Source organism: Pangasianodon hypophthalmus, chromosome 4, assembly GCF_027358585.1.
Source record: "Pangasianodon hypophthalmus isolate fPanHyp1 chromosome 4, fPanHyp1.pri, whole genome shotgun sequence".
Lineage (NCBI taxonomy): Eukaryota > Metazoa > Chordata > Actinopteri > Siluriformes > Pangasiidae > Pangasianodon > Pangasianodon hypophthalmus.
Window position 1 is genome coordinate 27,102,864 of NC_069713.1, and position 13,084 is coordinate 27,115,947.

Sequence of the window (13,084 nt, forward strand, 5' to 3'; positions counted from 1 at the left end):
CACATTTACCAAATCTGCAGACGGGATTTCAGATGGCTCGCAGCTCTTACATAAATCCCAGCTGTGAGGAGTTTCACAGTGGTGGGGGGGGTGGGGATACAAAGTACACATCCAGCTGATTATCACACAAACAGCTGATAATCAGTATATTACAATCAATATCAATATTTTAGTAATCAATACTGATCAATATCAATAATTATCAGCATAATATTATAATCAATACGAATGAAACCAAAATGCATCCTGGTGCCATCTCTTCCCCAGGTAAGTGACGCACACGCACCTGGCAGTCCACATGATGTAAAAGAAAACGCGATTTGTCAGACAAGGCCACCTTCTTCTATTGCTCCATGGTCCAGTTCTGATGCTCACATGCCCATTGTAGGCACTTTTGGCAGTGTACAGGGGTCAGCATGGGCACTCTAACTGGTCTGCAGCTACGCAGCCCCATATGCAGCAAGCTGCAATTCACTATGTGTACTGACACTTTTCTATCATAGCCAGCATTAACTTTTTCAGCAGTTTGTGCTACAGTAGCTCTTCTGTGGGATCGGACCAGACGGACTAGCCTTCGCTCCCCACACACATCAGTGAGCCTTGGGTGCCCATGACCCTGTCGCCAGTTCCACGGCTGTCCTTCCTTGGTACTAACCACTGCATACTGGGAATGCCCCACAAGACCTGCTGTTTTGGAGATGCTCTGACCCAGTCATCTAGTCATCACAATTTGGCCCTTGTCAAAGTTGCTCAGATCCTTACGCTTGCCCATTTTTCCTGCTTCCAACACATCAACTTCAAGAACTGACTGTTCACTTGCTGCCTACTATTTCCCACTCCTTGACAGGTGCCACTGTAATGAGACAATTAATTTTATTCACTTCACCTGTCAGTGGCTTTAATGTTATGGCTGATCGGTGTGTGTGTGTGTGTGTGTGTGTGTGTATTTATATATATATATGTATTTATATATATATATATATATATATATATACAATATATATAAACATCTTGATTGATTGTGGTGGTGTATAAAGGCAAAATCACAAAAATTCTGAATGTGAGCAGAGAGTATAGCCCTATACACCTCTACTTCTGTCAGCAGTCACATCATCAATAAATACCAGTGAGCCCGTTCCATTGGCAGCCATACATGCCCATGCCATAACACTGCCTCCACCATGTTTGACACATGATGTGGTATACTTTGGATCATGAGCTGTTCCTTTCTTTCGCCATACTTTTCTCTTCCCATCACTCTGGTACAAGTTAATCTTGGTTTCATCAGTCCAAAGAATCTTATTCCAGAACATGGGAGGCTTTTTAGATGTTTTCTGGCAAAGTGTAATCTGGCTTTCCTGTTCTTGAATGTTACCAGTGGTTTGCACCTTGTTGTAAACCCTCTGTATTTACATTCATGAAGGCATCTCTTGATTGTAGATTTTGACAATGATACGCCTACCTTCTCCAGAGTATTCTTGACTTCTGTTGATGTTGTGAAGGGGTTTTTCTTCACCCAGGAAAGGACTCTGCGATCATCCACTTTAGTTGTCTTCCGTGGTCTTCCAGGCCTTTCGATGTTCACCTTTCGAAGCTCACCATTGCTTTTTTTCTTTTTAAGAATGTACCCAACTGCTGATTTAGCCACACCTAAGGTTTTTGCTATCTCTCTTATAGATTGATGTTGTTTTTTCAGCCTAATGATGGCCTCCTTCACTTGCATTGAGATCTCCTTGGACTTAATATTGGTAGTTCCAGTCGAACAACTGCCAAATGCCAACTCAATACTTGATATCAACTCCCAGACCTTTTATCTGCTTCATTTGTCTTGAAGTAATGAGGGAATGGACCGCACCTGGTCAATTAACTTCTTGTCAGTCAATTGTCCAAATACCTTTGAGCCCCTGAAAATGGAAGTACTTTGCTTAAAATGGCTGTAATTTCTAAATGGTAAATGCCATATTTTTGTGGAACCGCTTAAAATAAAGCTGAAGGCTCGAGCCACTCATCCCAATTCCGAGCATCATTGTGAAAATACTCACAAATCATATTCTTCAGCGTTTAATTAAACCGATCGACCAGCCCATCTGTCTGTGAGTGGTACACTCTGGTGCAAATCAATTTAATCCCCAATAATTCGTACAATTCGTGAAGTGTCCATGACATAAAGGATGTGCCCTGATCAGTCAGAATCTCTTGCATGATTCCGATTCGAGAGAAGAAGCGGAAGAGTGCCTCCGCAACACTGCGTGCAGAGATATTGTGGAGGGGCACTGCTTCCAGCTATCATGTTGCATAGTCCAGTAAAATTAACACGAAATGATGCCCTCATGCAGACCCTTCAAATGGCCTGATGGGGTCCATACAAATTCTTTCAAAGGGGACGTCAATTAATGGAAGGAGGCACAAAAGGCGCTTTTGGTGTGGACGGCGGATATACCAGCTGACAATCCCAACATGCAGCACACCACCCGAGAACATCGCTGCAAATGCCCGGCCACCGGCCCGGCTAATGTTTTTTTTCCTGTCCTAAGTGCCCCGCCATCGGATTATAGTCAGCCGCCTGGAAAACCATTTCCCAATGGCTCTTCAGGACCAACAACTCAGTCATTTCTTCTTGTGTTTGAGTGGCCTGCATCACTCTGTATAATCTATCTTTAATAATTGCAACACAGGGGTAGGATAACACAACATTGGGCTAGATTCGCTGACCGTCAATTACGCTCATCTAGTAAAAGGTGCGTACCAGATCAACTGGGGAGGCCTGCAGCGGATTGGGGATCTGGACCAACGCCCCCACTTTCTGGAAATGCCCGGGCTCCCCGTAACGCTAGCACACTGGCCCAGGCTTTACTCCCACACCTGCAGCCCCAGATTCACCCACCTGAAGGAGAGAAGAGACATACAGGGGGAGAGGGAGGGGAGGGAAAGCAGGGGTTTGGGCAACTGGTTTGGGCAACTGGTTTGGGCAACTGGTTTCTGAAGGTTTGGCCCTGTTTCCGTGGTGCAGGGACAGGGGAGGGTGAAGAGGGGCAAGAGAGCAAGAGAGAGAGAAGGGAGGGGCTCGCCTGCCCCCAGATACGCTACCAAGTGGTCCTCTGTCAGCTGGACCGTCTCGTCTTGTGATGCCAGACAGTGGCACTGTACCCATTCCGCTGTCCCCTCCGGGAGTGGGGCGACGAACTGCTCCAACACCACTAGGTCAACTACTTCTTTGGCGCTACGGCCCTCTGCCAGCAGCCATCTTGGACAGGTGTCTCGGAGCTGCTGGGCGAATGCGAATGGGCAGCCAAGCTTGCTGAGTATCAGTGAGCAGAAACGCTCATGGTGCTGTTGCATGGTATCTCAATTGTTGAAAGGTATCAATCAGGAGAGCGGTATAAAATCATTTCCAAAACATTAGATGTACCATGGAACACTGAAGGCCATCAGCAACAAATAGAGAAAATGGAGCACCACAGTGACATCACCAAGAACAGGACATCCCCCCAAAATTTATAAAAGGACAAGATAAAAACTTACCAGGGAGGCTGCCAAGAGACCTGCAGCAACATTAAAGGAGCTGCAGGAATATCTGATGAGTACTCTCAGATAACTCTCTGCAGGTGACAAAAAACTCTTCACAATTCTTCTGGGCTATATGTCTGGGCTATAGGGTAGGGTGGCTAGACAGACGCATTTTCTCACAAAAAACATCCAAGCCAAACTAAATCACCCCAAACCTTGTGGCAAAATGTAATATGGTCTGATGAGACCAATTCCAAAAGGTATGCTTGGTGCAAAAAAAAAAAAAAGAAAAAAGATCATACCGTCGGTGCAGCATGGTGGTGGCTGCATCATGCTTTAGGCAAAATACCTTTTGGAATTTTGGAAATATTATACCTTTTGGAATTGGTCTCATCAGACCATATTACATTTTGCCACAAGGTTTTCCCAGTTCTGACTGCTTTTCTTCAGCCAGAACTGGGGCTTTTATGAAGGTGGAGAGAATCACGAATAGCTACAAATACCAGTCAATTTTAGTGCAAAACATTCATGTGTCAGATAATAAGCTGAAGATGAAAAGGAATTTCACCTTTAAACACAACAATGACCCAAAGAATACATCCAAATCAACAAAAGATCAATGTTTCTGAATGACCTAGCCAGAGCCCAGACCTGAATCCAACTAAATATCTGTAGAGTGACCTGAAGTAACTTTTTTCAAGCAATATGTGCTACAGTAGCTCTTCTGTGGGATAGGACCAGATGGGGTAGCCTTTGCTCCCCACATGCATCAGTGAGCCTTGGGTGCCCATGACCCTGTTTTGGTAGGTACTAACCACTGCATACTGGAAACCCCCCACAAGACCTGGAGATGCTCTGACCCAGTCGTCTAGCCATCACAAATTGGACCTTATCAAAGTCTGTTCCTTACGCTTGCCCATTTCTCCTGCTTCCAACACATCAACTTTGAGAACTGACTCTTCACTTGCTGCCTAATATATCCTACCCCTTGACAAGAAGTTAACTGACCAGGTGCAGTTCATTCCCTTGTTACTTCAAGACAAATGAAGCAGATAAAAGGTCTGGAGATGATATCAGGTATTGAGTTGGCATTTGGCAGCTGTTCAACTGGAGCTACCAATATTAAGTCCAAGGAGATCTAAATGCAAGTGAAGGAGGCCATCATTAGGCTGAAAAAACAACATCAATCTATAAGAGAGATAGCAAAAACCTTAGGTGTGGCTAAATCAACAGCTGAATACATTCTTAAAAAGAAAGAAAGCACTGGTGAGCTCAACAACATCAAAAGGCCTGGAAGACCATGGAAGACAACTAAAGTGGATGTTCGTAGAATCCTTTCGTTGTTGAAGAAAAACCCCTTCACAACATCAAGAATACTCTGGAGAAGGTAGGCGTATCATTGTCAAAATCTACAATCAAGAGACGCCTTTATGAATGTAAATACAGAGCACAGGCTACAAATTTCTGACTTGAGTCCACCGATCCAGTCAGAAATCTTTGCACAAATTGGACTTGAAAAGGCGACTGTCCTGCTCTGCTATTATGTTCTCCTCCTTCTTTGGGTAAATACAGAACAGTTTTTGATACCCAGTGCAATTTATCCCAAAAGAAATCAACTAAAATTGATTGTATTTCTGGCAATAGATCTGGTGGAGGATCAACACAAGCTAGCTGATGCCAGAGAGCAGATGGCTGCTAAGTTGTTAATGATCAATATATGCCCTTTATATGACATTTTTGGAAGCAAACATTTCCATTTATCAGGCAACCCTGTACTTTTTCAACAACTCCTTCAATTTTTTTTCTGTATAAACATTCCATATTCTAAAAACACTCTAAGGTATTTAAAACCCTCCCTGGTCAAAGTTAAACCCTCCGGGAGGCTTGGCTGCCCATTGGACCAACTCCCAATCAATATGGCTTCACTTTTAAACCAGTTTACTTTCATAGCAGACACTTTTTAATTTTTTTTTTATATTTCCAACATCAAATTTACATCTCTCTGACCACTAATTAAAACATCAGCAGCCTATGCTGATAAACACATTTGTACACTACGGAATACATAATCCATACAAATCTGTTCTTAACTTGTTTAAAAGAGGCTCCACTAATTAAAACATCAGCAGCAGCAGCCTATGCTGATAAACACATTTGTACACTACGGAATACATAATCCATACAAATGTGTTCTTAACTTGTTTAAAAGAGGCCCTGTAAAGTATACAACATACTCTTGCTTAAGTATACAACATACCAGACAAGGCACTACCTTGTCTAACACCTCTATAAACTTTAAAAAGAGCACATAAGTCACCATTAACTTTCAGTATATTTTCAATGTCACTGTACAAAACCTGTATCATATAAACAAAATCAAGGCTAAAACCAAATGCTGTTAACACACTACATAAATAATTGTGCTCAACTCTGTCAACGGCCTTTTCTTGGTCTATTGACACTAGGCCAAAATCTAGGTTAAGACTCTTAACCGATATCCAAAATATCCCTGATTAAAGAAATATTGACAAATATTTGTCTTCCTGGAACACAATATGTCTGATCAGAATGGATGACTTGTTCTAAGACTCCACTCAATCTGTTGGCTAAAACTTTGGAGAGCAATTTATAGTCACTGCAAAACAAACTCACTAGTCTCCAATTTTTAATATCATTTAGGTCACCTTTTTTTGGCAACAAAGTGAGAACTGCCCTACAGCAGCTTAATGGTAGCTGTCCCTTGGCTAAAAAGATTTCCACATACTTTGCCACACTCCGTACTTACTCCAAAGTTACAGCTTTACTTAACTCAAAATTAGCCTCTTCAGATACTTGAGGCAGATTATCTAGGAAAACATTAACAGCTTTTTCAAGCACAAATTCACTCATACAATTCTTCATAAAAACTAACTACTCTTCTTCGAATGTCAGAAGAATCTGACAATACCCCAGCTTCTGAGAGTAAGGCATGAATAAACCTTTCCTGCCCATCCTTTTTCTGCAAATTCAAGAAAAATTTAGAGGGTGCATCCATAAATTCTATATTCTGAAAGTGTGACCTGGCCAGAGACCCTTGTTTAACTATATCCAACAGGTCAATATGGGTTGAAACTCTAGTAACATCAGCAAGTTCTTGCATTTTCTATTAATTCTCCCTGTAACGTATTCATTGCACCAGTTATGTCTCTTGAAATTGTTGAAAGTATACTGTTGGCACAACTGCTTGACTTGTGCCTTTGCAAAATACAAGATTTTGTAGTTTGAAAATCATTCATTCAATCATTCAAAACTCTTTAAAATATCTTGAAAATCACATAACAGATTATTATTTAAATGTAAATAAGTGCTTTTTGGCTTGATAGAGCTTGCAGTTACAACACACTGTACCAAACTACGGTCAGAAAAAATAACTGGAATGACAGAGCAACCCCTAAAAAGACTAAGTTGGTGTAACCATAAAATCTATCTAAACTTTCTAAAGATAAAAAAAATTTCATAAGCATGAACCCATGGATATTGCCTCTGAATGTAATGAAATTTTCTCTATATATCAATAATCTCATGAGATTTCATTAATTCAGTGAGTCATATGCTATATGATGGCATATGTTGCTCAACATGGTTCCTTATCTAGTACATGTTCAGTACAATTAAAATCCCTACCTAAGATTAACACATCCTCTGAATTACAATTAGTTAATACATTACTCAGAGTATCCAAGAAAATAATTCTTTCAGTCGCTCTGGTAGGAAAATATACACAAATAAATATATGTAAAAAAAAAATTAAAATTAGGCTCTGATTTTTTTTTTAAAAGACAACTTTTTAAAATCTCTTCTACCTGAACAAGGGGTGAAACTCCTAGAAAATAAAATAACAACCCCCACGACTGAGCTCAAATGACTTAACACAGACAACCCATCAAATTCTCTTGCCCAATCAGATAAACTTATTACATCACAATGTGTTTCTTGGACAAATAAAACATCAACATTTTTTTTTCTTTTTTTGTCCTCTCTTGCCCCATTTATATTTAGAGATACGATGCGTGTTTCTCCCATAAAAAAAAAACAAAAAGCATAGTAGGCTCAACCAAAAAATACACACAAAGATCATCTTAATGCATTTTTGTTACCAACATTGGATTCTATCTGAGCATTAAATTTAGTGAGGATTTTATCCCTTCACTCCTATACACATTTGCTTTATTAATGAACTGTAGTACATCTGGGAAGTTTTCCTCAATGCGAACTTTTCTCGCATTTTAGTCGCTTTCAAAAAGGATTTAACGTCATCCTCTATGCAGTAAAGTACACGTAACGCTACATTCAGAACAGTCACTTTCACACTTTCCATGTCTGTCTTAAATTATGCGACAAATCCATGCCAACAATCCGAGCGCATTAATGACATTCGTGCGCGGTAAATTACAACCGCCGGAGGAAAATACATGTACACACGTAAGAAAGGGGAGAACTCACATACTTGTTTTAAACCCTTAATACAAGCAATACAAGCTCTGGCTCGCAAGGAAAAATCTGTATGCACAAGCAAAATCATTCCCCATAGCTTCTTTTCTCAACTATTGCTTCTGCCCATGCAGATTTTCTTTTTGCCAGCAGTGGGTGGGTCCAACTGGCTTGACTGTAACCTCAAATATCATTGGCTAACTCAAATCAGCTCTGATTGGCTGCATGCCACTGTGACGAACCATTAGTGAAGTTACCTGTTGTTCATGAGAGACATGGCTTCAGCAGCGGACACTCTTAATGTAAGTCATTTATTATTTTTTTTATTTGTTGAAGTTTTCGATTGATACCCTTGCAAAATACTACATTATGTAGTATAATATATGTGAATACAGGGTATCTTTACCAGTTGGTAATAGACAGGAAGTGTTCTACCAGTTTACTAGCTAGCCTTTGCATGATGTTAATAGATAGCGATCCATCCATCCAGCAAAAGACTTCCTCTTTAAGAAAATGCCAAAAAAATCAAATAGTTACAGCCTATATCACCTGTAAGAAGAGTTTAAATTAATCAAGAAGAAACAAGCAGAAGACTAGCTGAGAACCCCCCAAGGATCATATAGCTGTGCAGCAGAGAGAAGAAAGAAAAAACAAACATGCAAAAAAATTCCCACTCAAAGTGAGTACAAATATACCACATATAGCCTACAAACAATGACCCTTTATTTGGGGGAAAAAATCCACCCAAAAAACAGTTAACTTGGATTAATCATCAACAAGTTCTAAGGAGCCGCTGACTCAGACTCCAGCTGTCAATATATTTGAACAATAACAATCAATCCAATGAGATCTTAAAGAAAAGACATAAAGAAAAGCTCCTCAAGGAAAGACAAGAGACACTATACTCATTTGTATACAAGAAGGGAGAGGTCAGTAACATCATATTTTATACAGAAGACCCAAAAGCCTGGCACTCAGCAATTAGACACCATTACCCCACAGTATTCAGAAAGGGCATCAGTAATGGATGGAAACTACATGTCCAAGAAGAGGAAGATTCAAATGTCATTTTAACAGTCAGTCTACATAAAAAATGGAACAGTAATGATACAGAGAAATCTGAAACAGTTTGAACAGGACTTCCTCCAACCATCAACCATCAACCCACAAATGACCAGCGTTATCACCGACATGAAGAAGAAGTTCACAAAGATGGAACTGGAACTGGTGCAGCTGAGAGAGGTGGTGCATGGTGCAGCACAGAAGACTGATCAAACAGGGAAGGAAGATGATTATAGGAAAGAAATAGTGATCCTAAACAAAGAAATTAAGGAACTGAAAAACAAGAGTGAGGAACATAAACAACTGTCTGTAATGACAGAAGAGATGAGAGAGCTCAGAGAGGACAGGGAGTCCTACAGAAAACAACTATCAGCTCTAAAAGGGCAGCTGACACACAGAGAAAGACAGCAGCAGAGACTAGAACAGACACCTCCCTCTCCAACTACAATGAGTTCATATTCTCTAAAAATCTCATGTTGGAATATTCAGGTCCTCCACTTTTAGAGCCAACACTCAGACTTCAAAAAAAATTCATGATTCTGACATTATAGTATTACAGGAAACATGGAATACAAGAGATTTGTCCACTGGCTGCCCAATAGGCTTCAGACCATCAACCAAACTAAGAGGGGTAACTCAGGGCAGAGACTCAGGGGGAATGCTTCCATGGTACAGAACAGAACTGATACACTCAATCAAAAAAAAATTTTACATTTGGCTAAAAATCAAAAAAGAAATTTCATCACATATTCTTGTGTGCTACTTACAGAATCACCCTATTACAGTGAAGGAACCTTTTCCATCCTACTAGATGGGATCAGCCATTCCCAGACAAAAGGAAATGTGTTAGTGTGTGGCCAGGACTGGAAATGAACCAGACTTTAATTGCCAGGACTGGAAATGAACCAGACTTTGTCAACACACAGGGAGATAAATATGTTACAAATATTAGCCACCATCAGCCCTCATACAACCCAAGAAATAATTATGACAAAGTCACAAACAAAAATGGGAAAACCTCCTAGAGCTCTGTCAGTCGTTGGGTCTGTACATAGTGAATGGCTGCATATGGGGGACTCTTTTGGTTGTTATACCTTTAATTCTCTTCTGGGTACCAGTACTGTGGATGTCGTCGATGACATTGATTCAGGGCATTTCAGAGCATTCACAGTCAGTGCTCAATCACTTCTACATCTCAGACCACTGTACAACTACAGTATACCTAAAATGAACAGGAAAAAAACGAAACATGCAGAAAAACCCATTCAACTACAAAGGTTGCAACAATCCTACAAGTGGACAGAAAATAGTAAAGAAAAGTACCAAGGTGCAATAGAAAGTCAAACCATCAAATCGCTACTAAACAAATTTCTAATGTGCACATGCCCATATGATGAAATAGGCATAATCTGGCACTACATGACATTACATATATATTTTACCAACCAGCATCCATGTGCAATTTGAAGAAAACTATAAAACTAATAGTGAATGTTAGAAAAACACTGTGAAATCTCTCAAACCAAAAACACAGGGATCCTTAAAATCAAGATCTCCACCTTCAGTATCATGAAGCTCTCAAGGGGTATAAAAAACTCCAAGAGCTAAAAAGGAACAACATACAGTTAAATTATTCCATGTAATGGAGGGGTCAATAAATGGTAGTAACTTTTGGAACAACTGGAAAACTCTCTATAGACCACACCAGGAAGAATTGGCTGTTCAAAACAGGAACACATGGAGAACACATTTCAAAAATGTCTCAAAGCAACTGAAATAAGTCCTGCTCAAAAAGAACTAAAATAACAAAACAAAAAACAAATTAGAAACCCAGAAAGAAAAAAATTAAAGATAATCAGAATCCCCTTGACTTCCCAATCACAGTAACAGCTAACAGCTAACCGATAGACTACAGACAATAAAACCTAACAAGGCATGTGGAATTGACGGAATGAAATGAAATGAACAAATGAAATGAAAATGAAAAATGACGCCCGCTCGACTTAAGTTTCCACAGAACGCTGTGACCAACTGCCCTCTCCATGGTCAGAGCTAGAAATGGACGTTGTGGACCTGAAGGCGTACATTCTGTCGTCTCAAGCAGATATTTCTGCCGCTATCAGGTCAGAGTTAAAGAATGCCCTTACTGAAGACTCTGATTTTCTTAAAAGTGAGCTGAAGGAGGTCAAGTCTGAAATTGCAGACAACATGGCTGCTACTTGCTCTGACATAGATAAAATGAAGGCCACCATCAGCGACATGGAAGAGGGCCTGTCGACATGGTCGGGTGAGGTCACAGAGCTGCAAGTGACCATAGCTGAACTTAAATAGGAGCTGACTAATCTGAGGGAAAAGACTGAGGACATCGAGGGAAGGATGCGGAGGTGCAATATTCATATTGTGGGTGTTGCGGGGGAACCCGGCTCGAGCTCCACTGGTTTAGTTTCCAAGCTACTGAAAGAAGTGCTACATCTGGACAAAGATATCCTGATGGACCGCACGAACAGAGGGCTTATGCCCAGAAAGCCTAACAGAAAACCCCGGGTTATTGTCACTAAACTTCATTACTACCAGCACTGTGTTGATGTACTGCGCCAGGCTCGTGAGCAAGGCCCACTTCGATACAGAGGAGAGCCAATAGCCATCTTTCCAGACTACACCGCGAGCGTCACCAAAGCTCGAGCGGCCTTTAACGATGTGAGGAATCTACTCCGAGGTCGACGAGACATCCACTACAGGATAAAGTTCCCAGCCCGACTCCGCATTTCATATAATGGAGACAACAAGGAATTCCTGGATCCAGAGAAGGCAATGACTTATGTAAAAAACACTATCTCAGCAGCAGAGGCAGGAAAGTGATTTTGCATTCACTCTTCTCCTGAACTCTCTTCCCTCGAACAGAGGCCACCATGTGGAACTTTTGACAGATAACTATGTTCAAGTGACTGCCCTTACTGGTTGTCTTTATTCAATATAGTGTTTTAAGGGGTGCCATTAGGTAATTGCCTCTCTTTTCATCACTGGGTAAGTGCACACCTCTGTCAGTAATACTGGCTCCCATGGTTGTGTTTACATATCTGTATATGCACTTTCATATTGAAAAAATTGTTTATCCCACAATATTATCAGTCAAGAGGTATTATGATTTCTTTACAAGTCAAGTGTATAAGGCACTCTTACGCTAATTTATTTTGCTGTTTAACTATTTTTATTTCCATCCATGAGGATGGATGTTACGACTCTGACTTATCAAAAGCAGCTGCCATATATATATATATATATATATATATATATATATATATATATATATATATATATATATATATATATATATATATATATATATATATATATTTTTTTTTTTTTTTTTTTTTAATTTATGTATATAAATGCTGCTCTACTGCCATCACTGAAAGTTATTATGGCTTGATGCGCTTTCGGGTTTTACCTTTTGGTGGCAGGTTGGGCAGGAGCCTGCTTATTGGACTTATTGTTCCCCACTACCAACACTTAATGTATGGCTTACTTTACGAAGGTTGTTGCATTCACCATGTTCATTTAGGTGACAGGGTTCAGGGAACCACCAGACCTGTAATATTTGTTTGTTTTATTAACTGCCTTACATGTTCTAATTTTTACTGTTTTGAAATTTTGGGGCTTATTCACTGCATATTCACCACTGCATTTTCTAATGGCTGATTCAAATAATCCAGGAAAGACTACAGGGTGCCTGGTGACATTCCAACTTTGTAAGTTGGAATGTCAAGTCTTTAAATCATTCTGTGAAACGTAGGAAGGTACTTGCACATCTTAATTATCTTAAAACTGATATCGCATTCCTCCAGGAGACACATCTTCGCACCACTGACCAGTTCAGACTCAGAAGTGGATGGATAGGGCAAGCATTTCACTCTAATTTTGGCTCCAAGGCGAGGGGGGTAGCTATCTTAATTAGTAGAATTATACCATTTGTGATGTCGAGCATAGAATCAGATCCTTCGGGACGCTATGTTATTGTAGTTGGTCGACTGTATGGATTCCCAGT

General features: G+C 40.2%; 1 protein-coding gene across 5 annotated transcripts in view; it reads right to left on the bottom strand.

Moving 5' to 3' along the window:
• Nucleotides 1-13,084, bottom strand: part of sdr39u1 (short chain dehydrogenase/reductase family 39U, member 1) — a 28,826-nt gene that overhangs the window by 1,625 nt on the left and 14,117 nt on the right. The gene's annotated exons all lie outside the window — the stretch shown is intronic.